Consider the following 15,949-nt stretch of genomic DNA (forward strand, 5'->3'; position numbering starts at 1 on the left):
CATCGTTATTTTTAACGCTGATCAATAGTCCTCACACTACAACTTCGTGGTAGTCATCCACGATTTACACAATAACCAGCGTCTGTCACTCAAGGCGTAAACCAGTCATCTTACCGAAAATTGAACGTGAATCCCAAAGCAACAAAATCTGCTGACCTAGTCAACTAGACTAGCAGAAAGCGTTCTCCAGTCAGTCCAGTCCTGCTCACCGGCATATTCGCATCGGCATGACGAAGAAAGTATTTTTATAAGTGTGCCAGACAACATTCGTCATTTACTATTTTAGAGACACTGAACAAACAAAACATGACTCATTCTGAACATTTTGTGATTAGCTTCTGGTATTTTTGGATTTTACTCTATTTATATCATGAACAGGGTGACGATCCACTATAATTAATATCAATAACAAAGAGAATTGCGCTCCTTTCTACAGAATAAAACAATGGAGGTCGATCTTTGTGCACAATTTGAATTTTTCGTTTCTGTAGTACCATGCTGTACATACGCCTATCTGATAATAGATATGTTTTCGGTTTAGGAAACATAATGTTTGTTGTCATTTATATTTTTCGGTTAAGACTAGGTATAATGAAATCCATTTGTATTAATTGAATATAATCACTTTTATGTTGTTGACCTGAACATACATGGGAAAATAAAACTTTGGATCCAAATGTATGTTTTACTAATAATTGTTATCAGACACTTGATAGGTATCACAGGGCGATATGAGTACCGTAATTAATTAGGAGCCGGAATTGGTTTATTTTGTGATATATTGCTTATTAATTAATTAATTTATTTATTTATTTATTATTTATTTATTTATTTATTTACCTTCACAGAGAAAACAGGAGTTCGCAATGGGATATCAGATACATCAATGCGCAAAGCATCACAGATCTAACAGGATGTGATAATATACTTTTCGATCAGTGATATATGATTTGTTGGTACCCTGGCTTCTGCATATGTGGCACTATTATAATATTAAGCTTTGTAGCGAAATCCTGATTGAACTGAATGGAATTGAAATATTGTCTGTCTGTTTGTCTTATCATCGGTGTTACTCTATAAAAAAGATGCTCCATGACTGCTGTGTTGTGATTTTCTTCTGTTAGTACATTGGATGCAGGCCGACAAAAGATATCTTAAGAGTCTTTACAAGTTTCTGTGATTGATTTAGAATGAGAGGTGAACATATCGGGCAGCATTTATGTATTTGTCACAAGGATGTTTGCATATGCGAGGTGACGGAGGGGAGATGCAGTTGAAGCAGCTTGAATGGTCACATATTTTAATACTTGAATTTACAAAGACATTTTTCCCACGTTTCACAATTTTCTGTTCTGTCAAATGTAAGCAGAGTTGATGTGTACAGCATAATAGCAAATGAGGTACGAGATGATAGAGAATAACTCGCTTACGTATGAAACTTTGGTACAGTCATTAATTGAATTTTCTGAAGTACATATAAAGGGGGAAAAGACCGTAGAGGGAGAAGGGCATCGAATTTGAATACACGTCAATGCTTCACCTTTCGATACTTGTTTCACATCTACCATCAGCCCATTCCTTATTTACGCTTCACAAGAAAATGGTTATTTGAATATCTGATGATTCGCCATAGTGTTTCATGTCACTGGAAGCCTAGATAAAGTTATTAATTTTACTAGTAGAGAGGGACGATGACCAAGCGTGTCCTTCTGATACAGAGATTAAGGCAGTCGAAAAAGCATCCTAGTGATCGAAATATTTTATGACGATTCTGTTAACTCATGTAACATTTACAAGTAAAACTGATTTGATATGTCTCCATGAGAGCAGTGAGTTTGTTCCCAACAAGAAGTCAGTTATGTGGTACATTATCTACTGGTCTTTAATAAAGGAACAGCATTTTCTTAGGCAGACCTAACCGTAGGTTATCGGAAGGTAAAAGCCACAGCCAATACTCGTGAGCAAATAACCAGGCCTGGAATTCTTTGCGCTGAAGTAGATGTCATTTCCATTGAAATCTCTTGAAATCAGCAGAATTCCTGTTAGACAGAGAACAGTATTCACGAAGTGTATTTTGGTGAAATGTTCCATTAGGAAGATCATGGCCAATATTGGAGTGATGATTGGCATGACACCGCGACAGATGGCCGTAACGTTGCCGACGGGTATCATGGACAGAGCAAACACTTGACATATATCTTGCAAGGTATAGCAGACGCCCATCGACACCAGCAAAATTCGTTGACTCCACGTATCAACCGCGATCAATTTGACTCCGTAAGGCATATGAACGTTACCAAAACAAGACCACATTTGTGTGCATAATAAACATGATCGCTAAGAGTCTCTTAACGCATTAAAAAATCTCGCCATTAAGGCAAGACAGACTCCATTCGTTGATCTGCAAATTTGGCAACCGATCGATTTTGCATCATCTATAGCGTGTTCGTTGTTAGTTTGCCTTCCGTTCAGAAGATCGTCTTCCTCTTTATCCATGGTAAAAGTGTAATCGCTGTTGCTGTGACGTTCACTAGATTTGTAATTGGACTTTACTCCGACGATAGGCCTTCCCACCACTTGTCTCTCTAATCCATTGTCTTCCTAACATATGCATAGAGGCGTCTCTACATGTACTGTCGTTATTTTAAACGTTGAATAGAAGTCTTCGTCAGGTATTCACTTGCACGAAGTCGACAACTTTGTGGTCTTCATGGAAGATTCACACGGTAACCGGCGTCCATCAGTTACGGCCTTCGTAGTCCGCTTAACGACAGGGAGGAACGTTAACGTGTCGCGCAAAAGAATAAAATACGCCGACCTAGAAAGCGTTTGTCCGTCATTTCTTTGCTGCACGCCAGCATTCAGATGGGGATGACCAAGTAAATAGTTTGTTGTATCAGACAATATAATTCGTCAATTGCGATTTTGGAGACCTTGAAATAACCAAAAGTGTACACATTACTCATACTTTACCCATTTATACGGGAAAACGATGACGATTAACTAAAACTAAAATTAATATAACATTGTATTCGAAAAGTTTTCAAGGCGATCCTTTCTAAAGAATACTACAGTATAGGTTAATTGTAGCCCACAAGAGGAGTTTTTCGTTTATGCGGTACTATATACTAATTGTAATGAATATATTTTATTTAAGACTGAAATGAAATTCAGATCCTAAACGGTACAATCTATTGGCTTTAAAATACCCATCTTTTTATTTTGTCGACCTGATCATGTACAGTGAATTAAACTTTGACTCAAAAGATATTTTAAGTGTTATCAGACACTTTGCTAGGTATGACAAGACATAATATAAGTGCCAAATTTAATTACACTCTACGAGTTCTCGATATCTCTCAGACAAGAGTTTATCAAGTAAATCGAAGTTTTTTTATTCGTAGTTTTCGTCAGGTGTAAGGTATTTAACGTTTTAAAATTTATACCACACTTAATATCACTCTTAACAACGATAAATACCGGAGACCTTTCATCGGGGATTGAAATTAATATATTTGCAATTTTCCCAAAGTTGTTTAAACTACTGCGTGTATACGCGGAAGCCAATTACAGAATCACATGAAATCATACCTCAGTGCGATCAAATTATATTGCGCACATGCCACGTTACCCCAGGGCCAACAATTAATGCACATATATATCAACTATCTTTTTTTTTCAAATATCAAATATTGAAAATATGAAAAGAGTGTTGCAGTTTGAAGAAGCTAATGATTGACCGTTGACATATAAAAACAAACTGTTTATTTCAAGAAATATTTTCAACTCGGGTGTTTGATGGCGTATCCCAGGATGCGTAGAATCGATGCATCAAAAATGCACACTTTTTACACCTCAGTTATTGGAAAATGGGCGGCAGCTGGTGCTTGCCTCATAACTGAATTTTATTCGTTGCCTATATAAACACAAGACATTGAATTGATAGCTTGATATCATTGAGCTGATATTGAAGAATTGCCGAGCACTTTCGAGGTGAGTGGTTTTGTGTTGAAAAGTTTGAGTTTTTCAAGTGTGACTTTGGTAGTTAAAAACAGGTGATGGGCTACATACCAACCATTAACCATTAACAAGAAAAATTACGTGACATGTTTGTGAGAAAAAAATCATCTTAGATTCGCCATTTGATGAGTTCGGTTTTTGCTATGACACAGTCGTTTGAAAATCAGGGGCCTCACAGACACAGATCGATTTGTGACTACGCAAGCAGTACACTAGTATGTCAGTCTTTATTTTTTTCTAAATATCAGTTTGAAACCCACTGCTATCGCGATCAATTCTTTTCTTCAATTGAGATTTGCCTATCTTCATTGCCCTTACCAATACATTTATATACACCTGACTAGTAAAGACGGAAGTGCTACGTTGTACTAGTATCCATCCTGGAGTCATAAGCTTCAACGTTGTTTCAATAACGAAAATGTCATCATGGCTTCTTGTCAACAAAGTTACAGTGTGATAAATATCGGTAGACATGTCTATTCTAAAGGTAGGATGCGCCTCGGAGGTAAATCGATATTCGGGCTCCCAAATTTGTTCAATGACTTTCTAGTCCACCACTTGTTTGGGTCATTTTAAAGGTCTTTGTGTGGGCAGAGAAAACTATTTCACTGTCTTAGTTTTTCGAAAATAGCAGATTATTCAATAGAGGTAGCACAGGAATGATGCCCACTTTGAATTTCAAATATCGGTAATTGTTAGGTAATTATTTTCTATAGTATAAACCTTGGCATGGTGACCCCTTGATTGTTATTCTTGATTTGGCAAGTGAATGGTAGTATGTTTCATCTGGAAAGTTTGAGCAAAATGTTAAGTCTTTCACTTTCGATGAGCATACTACCTACATTGTTGTATCAACTTTTATACGGTCCGTTTATATTCAGCAATCGCGTTGTACATACTTATCTACATAATGTGCAACGTGTTCTCTTACAGATACTGTCTCTCTCTTTCCAAAGAAAAGTCTGTGAGAAAGATGAAACACCGTGCGATATCCTTTGTGGCTCTTTGCCTTGTTCTGTGTGCGCTGTATGAATCATCAGTTTCTGAAGAAATTCAACAACAACGTGAAATCGATCGACCAGCTGCAGTGAGTAAATAATAACGTACATATGATTAATTAATTAATTATATGATTAATTGTAAGATTGCATCTATTTTGGGATAATATTTATCTGCCACAAAACCATGTATGTACGCATGTCTGTCTGTCTGTCTGTCTGTCTGTCTGTCCGTCCGTCTGTCTGTCTGTCTGTCTGTCTGTCTGTCTGTCTGTCTGTCTGTCTGTCTGTCAGTCCGTCCGTCCGTATGTATGTATGTATGTATGTATGTATGTATGTATGTATGTATGTATGTATGTATGTATGTATGTATGTATGTATGTATGTATGTATGTATGTATGTATGTATGTATGTATGTATCTATGTATCTATGTATCTATGTATCTATGTATCTATCTATATGTATCTATGTATATATGTATGTATGTATGTATGTATGTATGTATGTATCTATGTATCTATGTTGTACATGTATGTGTACATGTATGTGTACATGTATATGTACATTTATGTATACGTGTGCAATGTATATTGACTTACTTAGTTCGTTACTTACTTTCTTACTTACTTACTTTTTGTTTCCTCTTAACAGTGTTTGCTCCACCCAGCGATACCATTCTGCGGTAAGAGGAACTCGGACACTAATGAATTAGCGATGCAAGAGTCAGGGGATGAAAACTAACATGCATAAATCTACCGATCTGAGTGAAATGGAGTAACAGATTTGACATCTGGAGCGGAGAGACCTCTCAAGCATTTGTCATGACGTTGGAACGCTGTGTAGATTTGTACAACTACAAATATATGATTTGTGAGCTGAAAATCAAAGATATAAATAGATTTAGTTACATTTAATGTATTCAGTATATTATACATTATGTTTGCAGTTATTCACTTGCTACCATTAAATCCCAGTAATCAGCTTCCTTGTCACCCGCTATTTTTTCCTTATGTAATAAACATTATGCGTTGTTGTAACTGGCAAGTCAGGTAACAGTGACTACGCTGACACGAGAGAGAGAGAGAGAGAGAGAGAGAGAGAGAGAGAGAGAGAGAGAGAGAGAGAGAGAGAGAGAGAGAGAGAGAGAGAGAGAGAGAGAGAGAGAGAGAGAGAGGGAGAGGGAGGAGGGAAGGAGACATACAGACATAGAGACAGAGATTCTGATGATAAACTCCTGTGTACCGGAAATTCCCGGATCTGCCGAACATACCGGTAGAACGAAACGGGTGAAGACTAAAAAAGGACGTACGTCAAACGCAGCTGACGAATTATTGAATACGATTTTGAGACGACGGTTTTGATTTACACCAACTCCTCAACAAGAGTGCATCAGGGACTTTGTCATGTCAGGTCCACCAACCTCTACTACATAAGTTAACATTCTGTAGTAAATAAGAATAAAGCAAAGCAGATGGTGTACACTCGTTTTATAGTACACAGATTAGTTAAAAATGCTGGCCGTATATCAGCTTTTCCTTTGCATACATTGGTCAACTTTATAAACTTTCAAAGGCAAAACGAAGGACCGTAGACTGTGAAGGACAACGAGGGAGCAGATGGGAGAACTTGAATTGCGTGCTGCGGCCTTAACCCTTTCACCACCATGGTTTGTCCAAAATCCATTGTTTTCTATGGTAAGTTGGACCTGTATACAGGGAACTGGGGGTGAAAGGGTTAAGATAGTGAGCTCCTCGAAAGTGGAAGACAAACTTTTGCACAAAGTTTCCTTCAGGAATCTTTAAACCGTTCCTTCTCAAAGTCAAGAATAAATATCAGGGGTCACCGTGCAACTTTTGTTACTAGAAATAGATTACCCAAGATTTACCGATATTTGAACTTCAACATGGCCCCATGCCTGTGTTAACTCTATGGAGAAAAATTAAATTTCCGATTTTCGGAAAACTAAGCCGGTGAAAGTTTTTCTTTCACCAAGAGCTTTAAAATGAACCCCCACAAGTGGTAGATCAGAAAAGAACTGTTAAAGTTTGAGAGTCCGAATATCTGTCCCCGAGGCGCGATCTACCTCAAGGTAAACAATTAAAAAAGGAAGAAAAAATAAATGAATATGTTCCAAAAATGCGGTGATTGAGAAAAAAAGGGCAGTACTATACCGACATTGTCGACTGTTGATGAGACAAGCTAACGAGACCGCGATAAAATATTAAATCCCTTAAAATTATGTACGTGTGTATATGTATGTCTGTGATGTGGAGTACCTCTCAAAATTAACCATCATACTGTTATTTTAATCATACTTCATAATAGTGACAAACACTCTTCGCTGTATCGTACGGAAAGGTTGTAAGTTATGGAATCTCATTACACGTGAATTTCTAGTAGACGGGGTCAAAAAGCAGCGTGTTTTGTCAAATGTATTAGTCCAGGTTATCGCCAGGTTTGGGCTTACACTATGCGACACCAAAGCTAATGTTTTACTTTAGAGACAAAATGCATAGAAGAATGGTCAGTTATAAGTCACTGTCATGACTTTTGTAGCCACTGTATTCTCAACTGTTACTCGGGTTCTGAAAGCACGTGTGGCTATATCAAAAGGAGACGGGACGGGCGATAATAAAACGCCATCTTCACGAGCAGTGCACATACGCCCTTCTTGTTGATATGTTCAGGTTTTATGGTGTCTGTATCCAGGGTGCTTTCACTGTAATTTCGAAATTCGTTTATGAAAGTTGAACATTTTAATTAAAACAAAGGCGGGAATGTGACCAGAACTATGCAACAGCTGTTAACACCATAAACGCAACTTTATTAAAAAACAAGACACTTTCAGACGATATATAAATGACAGGCTGGCGTACACCACGCTGCAGCTAACACAGTGAAGAAGACATCGATTGATTGCAGGTATGTTGATTTGCCATACGTTTTTTCTCCTGTAGTGTGAAGCTCTGGAGTCATCTCAAATTGAAGCATTTCTAAAGGAGACCCGATACACTGTCCGTTGATGGCCCGACTGGCGTTGCAGTTCAGATCAAATGGACTTGTCAAGATTCAATCCTCTTGTCCGACTTTCACTCTCGCATTTCCTGATATGTGGTTTTTCTTCCATACAAACAACAACTGGCAGTTTGTAATCAAGACAGTGGGTTGCAACAACTATGGAGGTCAAGTTAGTTCTCTGCCTAACCCTTTGCTGCCTGGTGTCGTGTTCACTGTTCACCATTGCAGAGTCACGAGAAAGGCCGTATGGAGCCAACAAGCCAGCAGGGGTAGGTTGACAGATCACTTCAAATTTTGAAACTCTCTGAGTCTTTGTACATACGAGTTTCTCTATCAATAGGCACTACAATTCGTGCATATTCGTTTTGTTAGCAAACCTCAATACGTACGTAAAGAATTACCGACGGCTAAAGGCAATCTTTTCTGCTAAATAGCCACGGGTTTATTGCAAATATTCGTGTTGTCATGGACATCTTGATATCATGAAAATTCATTTTGTAAGGGCTGAAACATTTAAAATGTGATTGTAATGTTTGCGGGCAAGTAGTAAAGACAGAAAGACAGAGACAGCTAGCTATCTGAAGATAACTTGAGTGTGCCTTGGGAACAGTATTTCGGGAACTCAGAGTTTTTACAATGTATTTCTGATCAGCGGCTTGTGTCAATGCAAGTTGAAGTGCCTTGAGAAAACGAAGTTGTACCACTTTGTTTTTGTAAACATAGAAAATTTTTATTTGTTTTCATTAACTAAACATAGGGCACAGCGGCCATTCCAAAATCGGGAAATTTTAGAAACATTTTTTTCTCAAATACCAAACTTGGCAGGATGGCACTAACATTTGTATCTTGATCACGATGAAAACGGTGTACATGCACGCGTGGTCGGTAGGTTCTAACCGGCCTGCTACATAAAATATATGTGGTGAAGACTTATTAGCGTATCATTTGCAGACGTACTAACATCTTGATCAGGGTCTTAAGCAACCAGCTGTCTTGCCTTCATGAGATGATCCATACAGAACAGATGCATGGCATTGTAGGCTGCGTTCACAAATAATGGGGGGGGGGAGGTCGCTATTGAATCTTGATTTTTTTTTTCAGATCTCCCTCCCGACTGGCACAGTTTCATTGGACAAAATGCTTGATATACGTTCAGTATATTTACGTATATTGACATATATTGAACACAATATTGATTGCATACGTATCGTATATCCTAAAGTTTGTATATGGAACATTCCAATACGTTGATATGCGTAGCGTATATCTATGTAGATCATGTGTATACGTAATGCAGATTTTTGCACACCAAGTGTACACCTGTAGTTTTGCATTTTGTCCCCAGTGTTTGTAATGTAGAATTTCCCCGAGGACAGATTAAGTAAGGGTTCGAAACCTCTTTCGAGCTATGTATTGCCTCACCAGAACTCAGTAAAAGTGACGCATATAGTAAAGGTGACGAGTAACTGTTTCTTATTATTCTATTTCTGTCGTCTGATCAGTGCTTCATCCATCCCTTGGCCCCCTTCTGTGGCAAGAGAGGATCATGGGATACCTTGGATACGGACAGTGACGACACGGCGGCCGCCATTACTCGAGATGGAAAGTGACTGATGCTAGCGCTGTCGCTTAAACGTGGACCAACCAGGTGGCGGGATAATCGGAATCTTCACTAAACCGACTGTGTTTTATTGAGAAAATGCAAATCAGACGTAAATTCCGTTTCCATTTCACTATACTCGTTATACATAACGCTGGCACGTAGCAAAAGATACCACGCGCACGTCAAATAAATAATTTTACGACTATGAACTTGCTATGACTGTAAGGTGTCTTTATTGTGCACGGATACTAGAGGGCAGCCGCAGTTTCTCACCATTTTACGTTTCAGTATAATACCGGAAGTCCGGTCACTGTTTCAGTTGTTTGTCTGTTCTGATGGTAATCGAGACTGAAGGTGCTTTTTACAACCACGTTAGTATTTTTCGGGTATTTAGAAACATAAAGAACTTTTCAATTGATCCAAAATTGATGTAAATAATGTCCGGCCTACAAGCAAATAAGAAGGTAAAGATCATTCAGAAAGGCCAGCCAAAGGCGAACGAAAGAAATATTATTTTAGTTTTATTATCTAATTCGGTAAGTCAGTGAGCGTTTGAAAGAAAACTCAAAATCTACCGATGATTTAACATTATACGCTACTTGTAGATGCAAAAGTCTCTTATCTGTATCTCAAAAAAGTCACAGTACTGAATTAATGTCGACCGATTTTAAGTTTATTTACGGTTCCTCTAAGTTCCTTCCGTCATGGCAGGTCGATTGCAAAATTGTGCTCATCAAAATGTTGGACATGACCAGATTTTGCCCTTGCACTAATAACACTTATTGAATAAAATACACGAATTTTAATGTACCTTTCTTCGAACACAGCATTTCCTTAAAGTAGTTTAACCAAACATTTCTAACCATCGTCAGAACGAATGTTAAATATAATCGCACGAAGGCAAAACACTGACCTCTTCCGTCAGTATTGTAAAGTCGTTCGTTTTCATGCTTGCAAGGTCTTTCCAGGCTAAAAAGACCGGATACAGTTTTACTAAACAGTCATTAAAGTATTATTGCTTGTCGACTTTAAGGTCATTTTTAGAGTTTTACAACGATGAATTATCTACAATAGAAATACCCCGAAATGGAAAATTGCAGAGGTCACATTCATCTCTCTGTGTTTGCTCTGTCTGTCTGTCCCCACTCTCTGTCTCTCAGAATCTCTCTCCCAGTCCCTCCGCCTGACCGTCTTTCTGTCTGTCCTTCCTTCCGTCTGTCCGTCCGTCCGTCTGTCTGTCTGCCTCTCTCTCTCTTCTCTCTCTCTCTCTCTCTCTCTCTCTCTCTCTCTCTCTCTCTCTCTCTCTCTCTCTCTCTCTTCTCTCTCTCTCTCTCTCTCTCTCTCTCTCATAGAGATTCCGTAATAGAATGCACTAAGATGGTTTAATCTCACTATCTCTTTGCACCAAGTTTTGGCTCTCCGCCATTGCAAGATCGCAAGGTCAAGGAAAATTCTATTGGCAGTCACTGACTCTTGCATAAAAATTAGACTCTCATGCTCTTTAGTTATTATTGTAATAGTGTGTTAAACTTAAAGTATTCCAGCCGGAAGAGACATTGGGCAAAGTTTGTTAATAAACCAGGATGTGAGCAAAGTGTAAACTTTTTCCTGTACAAATCCTTTATCATAGCTGTGTTTTGGAATATTTACCACCGATAGACGTAAATACTATTTATTCTCCCCTTGCAAACGTGAACACACGATCGATCAATATTAACGTTTGGTAAAGGTTAGCTGTTTTTCTCTCATCCATGACATGAGGAATTATCTCGAAAATCTTCCAACAATATTGCGATTCTGTGAGTTCGAAGCTGTACGTCATACTGCCCTAAAGGGTCAGCATCGTACCTCGTATTCCCCTGACTACGAGCGCCAAAGATATGAGCTATAAATCTAAATCTAACAACTGTCCATTTTAAGTAAGGTAAACTGAGTAGCATGCCCAAGGCTTTCATGCTTCATGTTTGAGGGCGCTCTCGACAGGCGAATCATTGGGTACGAGAAGTAATATCAAAAACAATATAATTTGAAAACATAGCACGACAGTTATGGTGTATCTACGTCGTCTCATTTTCTTCCTTGGTGCCTGGATACAGAACGCATACTCCTTGAGTGTCTACTTGAAATAATTTCTAATACTTTACTGTGTGTTGAATTTCATATTCCATTTGTTCAGGTATTTCTAACACAGTTTAATGGGTATCGTCTCAGCTAGCATTTCCATCATCCCATAAACCCAGTCGTTATCTAATCAATATGATCGCTGTCGCTTCGTATTCTAGTCTCCATTAAATGCTATTAAGCTCAATATGAGCGAAGAATGATTCGATTCATATTCACCCCAAAGTCTCGTTCACCGCGTTCCTTTTCCTTTTTCTGCCTGTGATGTCTGTCTTTCTAGTGCATTCTTGGAACTGTCTGTACGTGACATGTAAAACCTCTCAGAGATATTTTTATTCGTCTATGACCGAACTTCTTCAGTTTTGATCTGCCTTGCACTGTACTTGAGCCCTTCTATCTGTACATAAATTATTTGCCAGTGTCTATTGGCATTTCAGTATCTGTCTGTCTGTCTGTCTGTCTGTCTGTCTGTCTGTCCCTCTCTCTCATATTGAACAAGCTATATTCTAAATTCTAATAACACTTTCTGCGTAATGTTACCATTATGATGATAGGGGTGCAACTTATGCAGGATCACTCATACAGAATCTAGTTATCCTTCTGTCATGACTTCTGTCTTGTAGAAAGGTAGCTCCATTTAATTACACATCCAGTCCATTATAGCTGTTTTCAGCTGACAAGATGACATATGTCACGACAAGGAAATGTTTAATTTCCACTCATACTTGATGACTGTTCAGATGACAGAAACTGAAGCCTAATTAAGGATTTGAATGCAAGCACTAAACCGTCAGAGGAAATAATTGAATGTGACCGGTAACTGGATAGTTTTCACCGTCGCATGAAAAGAACAGCTAATTGCCTCGTTAATTCGTGTCTGTGGGGTATAATGGATTTCCATTGCATGAGGACAAGCCTGGGTGGGGAAAGTGTGTGCGGGATATTATGTTTCAAGTGTCGATTCGAATTAAAATTGCTGCACTTTGGAGTTTGGTAGATGTGCGTGAGCTCCATGTTTCTCGTTTAGTCGTTGTATTGGTAGCATTGCATAAGCGCTTTAACGCTATACTGGACGTTATAAAATTGTAGCCTGCAGTCAGAATGCTGTGTTTTTATTTGTACCGTTAAAATATACCAGTTTTAACTTTACTTACCAATATACAATGGTTGCATATCTAGTCAATCTTGATCTCCCAACACGTGAAACTGCGTTGCGGGGGAGGGGACTATATCGAGCAATTACCCAACACAACACATTCTGATAGAAATTAAAAAGACATAATGAGAACAAAGTAAACAGGATGCAAAAGCGCGCAATCTGAACAATGTACACAGCCTAGGCCAGACTTGTAAGTATCGATCTGAAAGACAGCATCTCAAATACAGCCTGAGAGTGTACACACGTTTAGACTGACCCGCAAAGGAAATGGTGAATATAATTGACCCGAATATTCGCAATAAACTGACTTGCGTGAAGGTGCATCGGGGCATTCTCCACCATTGCAATTTGACGTGTTACCAAAAGCTGATCTGCCACACGGGGCCATTTACATAAAAAGCCTAAATATTTGCGGTGTTTTGCGACAGGGGTTGAGGTTTTGACTTCAAAATTGATTGATATCTTCATAACAGCGTTGTCATGGAAAGGAAGCAGTCGTGAAACTCTAATACTGATAAAGTGCGTCGAATCTTCAATCAAGGAGTGACGTGGAGATTGGATTTTTCCATTGTTCCTCACTCGTGTTGCTCCCCCGTCACCCAGCAATATTTCATAGGATCTCCAACAATTCTTTCAAAACTTTACACAAATACACAGGATTCATTTATCAGAACTACGCAGTTTCAAAACACACTATGCTGACATGTCAGGTGCATAGTTTAGCTCTGGTAGATCGGTGGGCAATAGAAACTGGACAAAGTGTGCTCGGGCTGGAAATGCTGACCAGAATTGGAACAGAACAGAGTATCGAGGCCGACTTTTGGAAATTACGCTTTGTATTAAGGTAGAACCATAGGCGGCCCATACATATTGATAAGCTTATTATTGAGTTTTTCTCAGTTTTCTCTGTCACTGTCAGCCCCTCTCCTTTTCTTCATGCTCTGACTGATCGTAGTAAATAAAATAAATGACTATATAGCCTAACCTACTGACTCTTTATTCATTTTACACTCCATTACAAGGACGTATATCTCTCATACACACATGCTGTAATTGATTAGTCAACACAACTAATTATGCTAATCCGTGGACTTATCAGAGGTTGGTCAACATCGGAAAGATAGTGATGTTAATGAATTAGTAACCATTCCTATCTTTCGCGATGTTGACCAACCCGTAAAATACCTGATAAGTCCACGGATTAGCATAATTAGTTGTGTTGACTAATTAATTACAGCATGTGTGTATGAGAGATATACGTCCTTGTAATGGAGTGTAAAATAAATAAAGAGTCACAGAGGCTAGGTTATGTTATATAAACCATTTATTTTATTTATTCCGATCATTCAGAGCATGAAGAAAGAAGAGAAAATGATAGAGAAAACACTGAAAAACTCAGTAGTACTTATTGGGTCGCCTGTGGTAGAACACGCCACGGAGACAGATATTCGGACTCTCAAACTTTTACAATTCTTTTCTGATCTACCACTCGTGGGGGTTCATATTAAAGCTCTTGGTGTATTTATTAATAAATATTTATTGACAAAAGGAAAAACAAGAGTGTTTCCTCTTGTCTTTCCTTTTGTCAAGAAATATTTGTAAAAGATAAGGTCTCGGTGTAAGAAAATTTTTTACTGGCTTAGTTTTTCGAAATTCGAAATTTATTTTGCTCCATAGAGTTAGCAAAGGGATGGCAAGCCATTTCGAATTTTAAATATCGGTAAATCTTGAGTAATTTGTTTCTCTAGTACCAATATTTGCACGGTGACCCCCGATTTTCATTATTGATTTTGAAAGAGAATGGTTGAAAGATTACTTAAGGAAAGTTTGAGCAAAGTTTAAGTCTTTCACGTTCGAGGTGCCTGTCACCTTACATTTATCAAACGTCCAGTCAATATTTGGTACCACTCTTCTTGTTCCCTGTAGAATTCAAATTTAAAGCCACACATTATTTTTGATAATTTTACTTTTAAACAATAATAAGATTGTGAGAATGTACTAATTTAGGTGTGTGCATATGCTTATTAACTACCCGCTGCGACTGTATATGTAATTTTGACATAAGATAAAGATTATACTGCCATCATTAAATATGTGGCAATTCATATACAAGGCTCCTTGTTTGAGATAAAAATAACCGTTCACATTTGAATTTAATTGTAAAATGTTTCACAAAGGAATGGTTTCCCAATGCAGTAAAAGCCCATATATCTTTTAATAGGGTAGAATTTAGAGAAAACCAGGAGGGAATGGGAAGATATTTTGAGGTTAACAAATCTCAAGAGTTACAGCGAGTGGGGTTTGAAAACACTAGTAACTTATATCTCTTGGCTATTTCCGTTAAACAACAGCGCAAATTAACCAATACGGGAACAGTATAGATGTCATAAAGGTACACGGTGTGAAGTAAGTTTTACAATATTGTTCGATTACAACAATCGGCGGTAGAGGGCGTTGTCGTGTCTAATAAAGAGTTATTACCGTGGGCGTAATGAAGATCGTCAAACAAGTGACGCCAATATTTTATTGATCGTTTATTTGACGCCAACTGTATAAACAGTTTTTAATGTTTTGAAATGTTATTTCGATGAACGTGGAAATAATTGGATCTATAAATCAAATTTTAATTGCTTTCCTATCTTGACGTCGCCTGCAAAGTATATTTTATTATCAAATGCTCAAGAGTTGGCACGGGCAAGGCGACACATTAACCCTACAGGCCATTCTCCACAGGACCGCTCACACAGTTGGCGCCCTCTACGGTAAAACTGGCTTCAAACTTAAAACATTTGGAACATTTCATCACACACAAGCAGGAAAGATAATCCTATCATACCTTTAGTGGGATCAAATCTTCTACGCATTCCAATTTTATGTATTCTGCAAAATAGTTAAGAAACCAAGCTACGTCTAGGGACCGCTCTGTCTATCACTCATAAATATATTATCTGGTTTTTGTCTTAACTTTAATGAAATACTTTATGTAAAATTTACGTCAAATAACAAAGTGATTCTTTCAAATAACTAT

At 38.1% G+C, this 15,949-nt stretch overlaps 2 long non-coding RNA genes across 2 annotated transcripts; both read left to right on the forward strand.

Moving 5' to 3' along the window:
• Window positions 1-3,935: 3,935 nt before the first annotated feature.
• Window positions 3,936-6,002, forward strand: LOC139126470 (uncharacterized). The gene is made up of 3 exons (XR_011550587.1): window positions 3,936-3,993; window positions 4,954-5,107; window positions 5,672-6,002. It is a non-coding gene; the product is annotated as an uncharacterized lncRNA (long non-coding RNA).
• A 1,878-nt stretch (window positions 6,003-7,880) lies between these two features.
• On the forward strand, window positions 7,881-9,850 carry LOC139126446 (uncharacterized). Its single transcript, XR_011550579.1, has 3 exons — window positions 7,881-7,942; window positions 8,166-8,307; window positions 9,541-9,850. It is a non-coding gene; the product is annotated as an uncharacterized lncRNA (long non-coding RNA).
• The last annotated feature ends 6,099 nt before the right edge of the window (window positions 9,851-15,949 follow it).

Source organism: Ptychodera flava, chromosome 3 (genome assembly GCF_041260155.1).
Source record: "Ptychodera flava strain L36383 chromosome 3, AS_Pfla_20210202, whole genome shotgun sequence".
NCBI lineage: Eukaryota > Metazoa > Hemichordata > Enteropneusta > Ptychoderidae > Ptychodera > Ptychodera flava.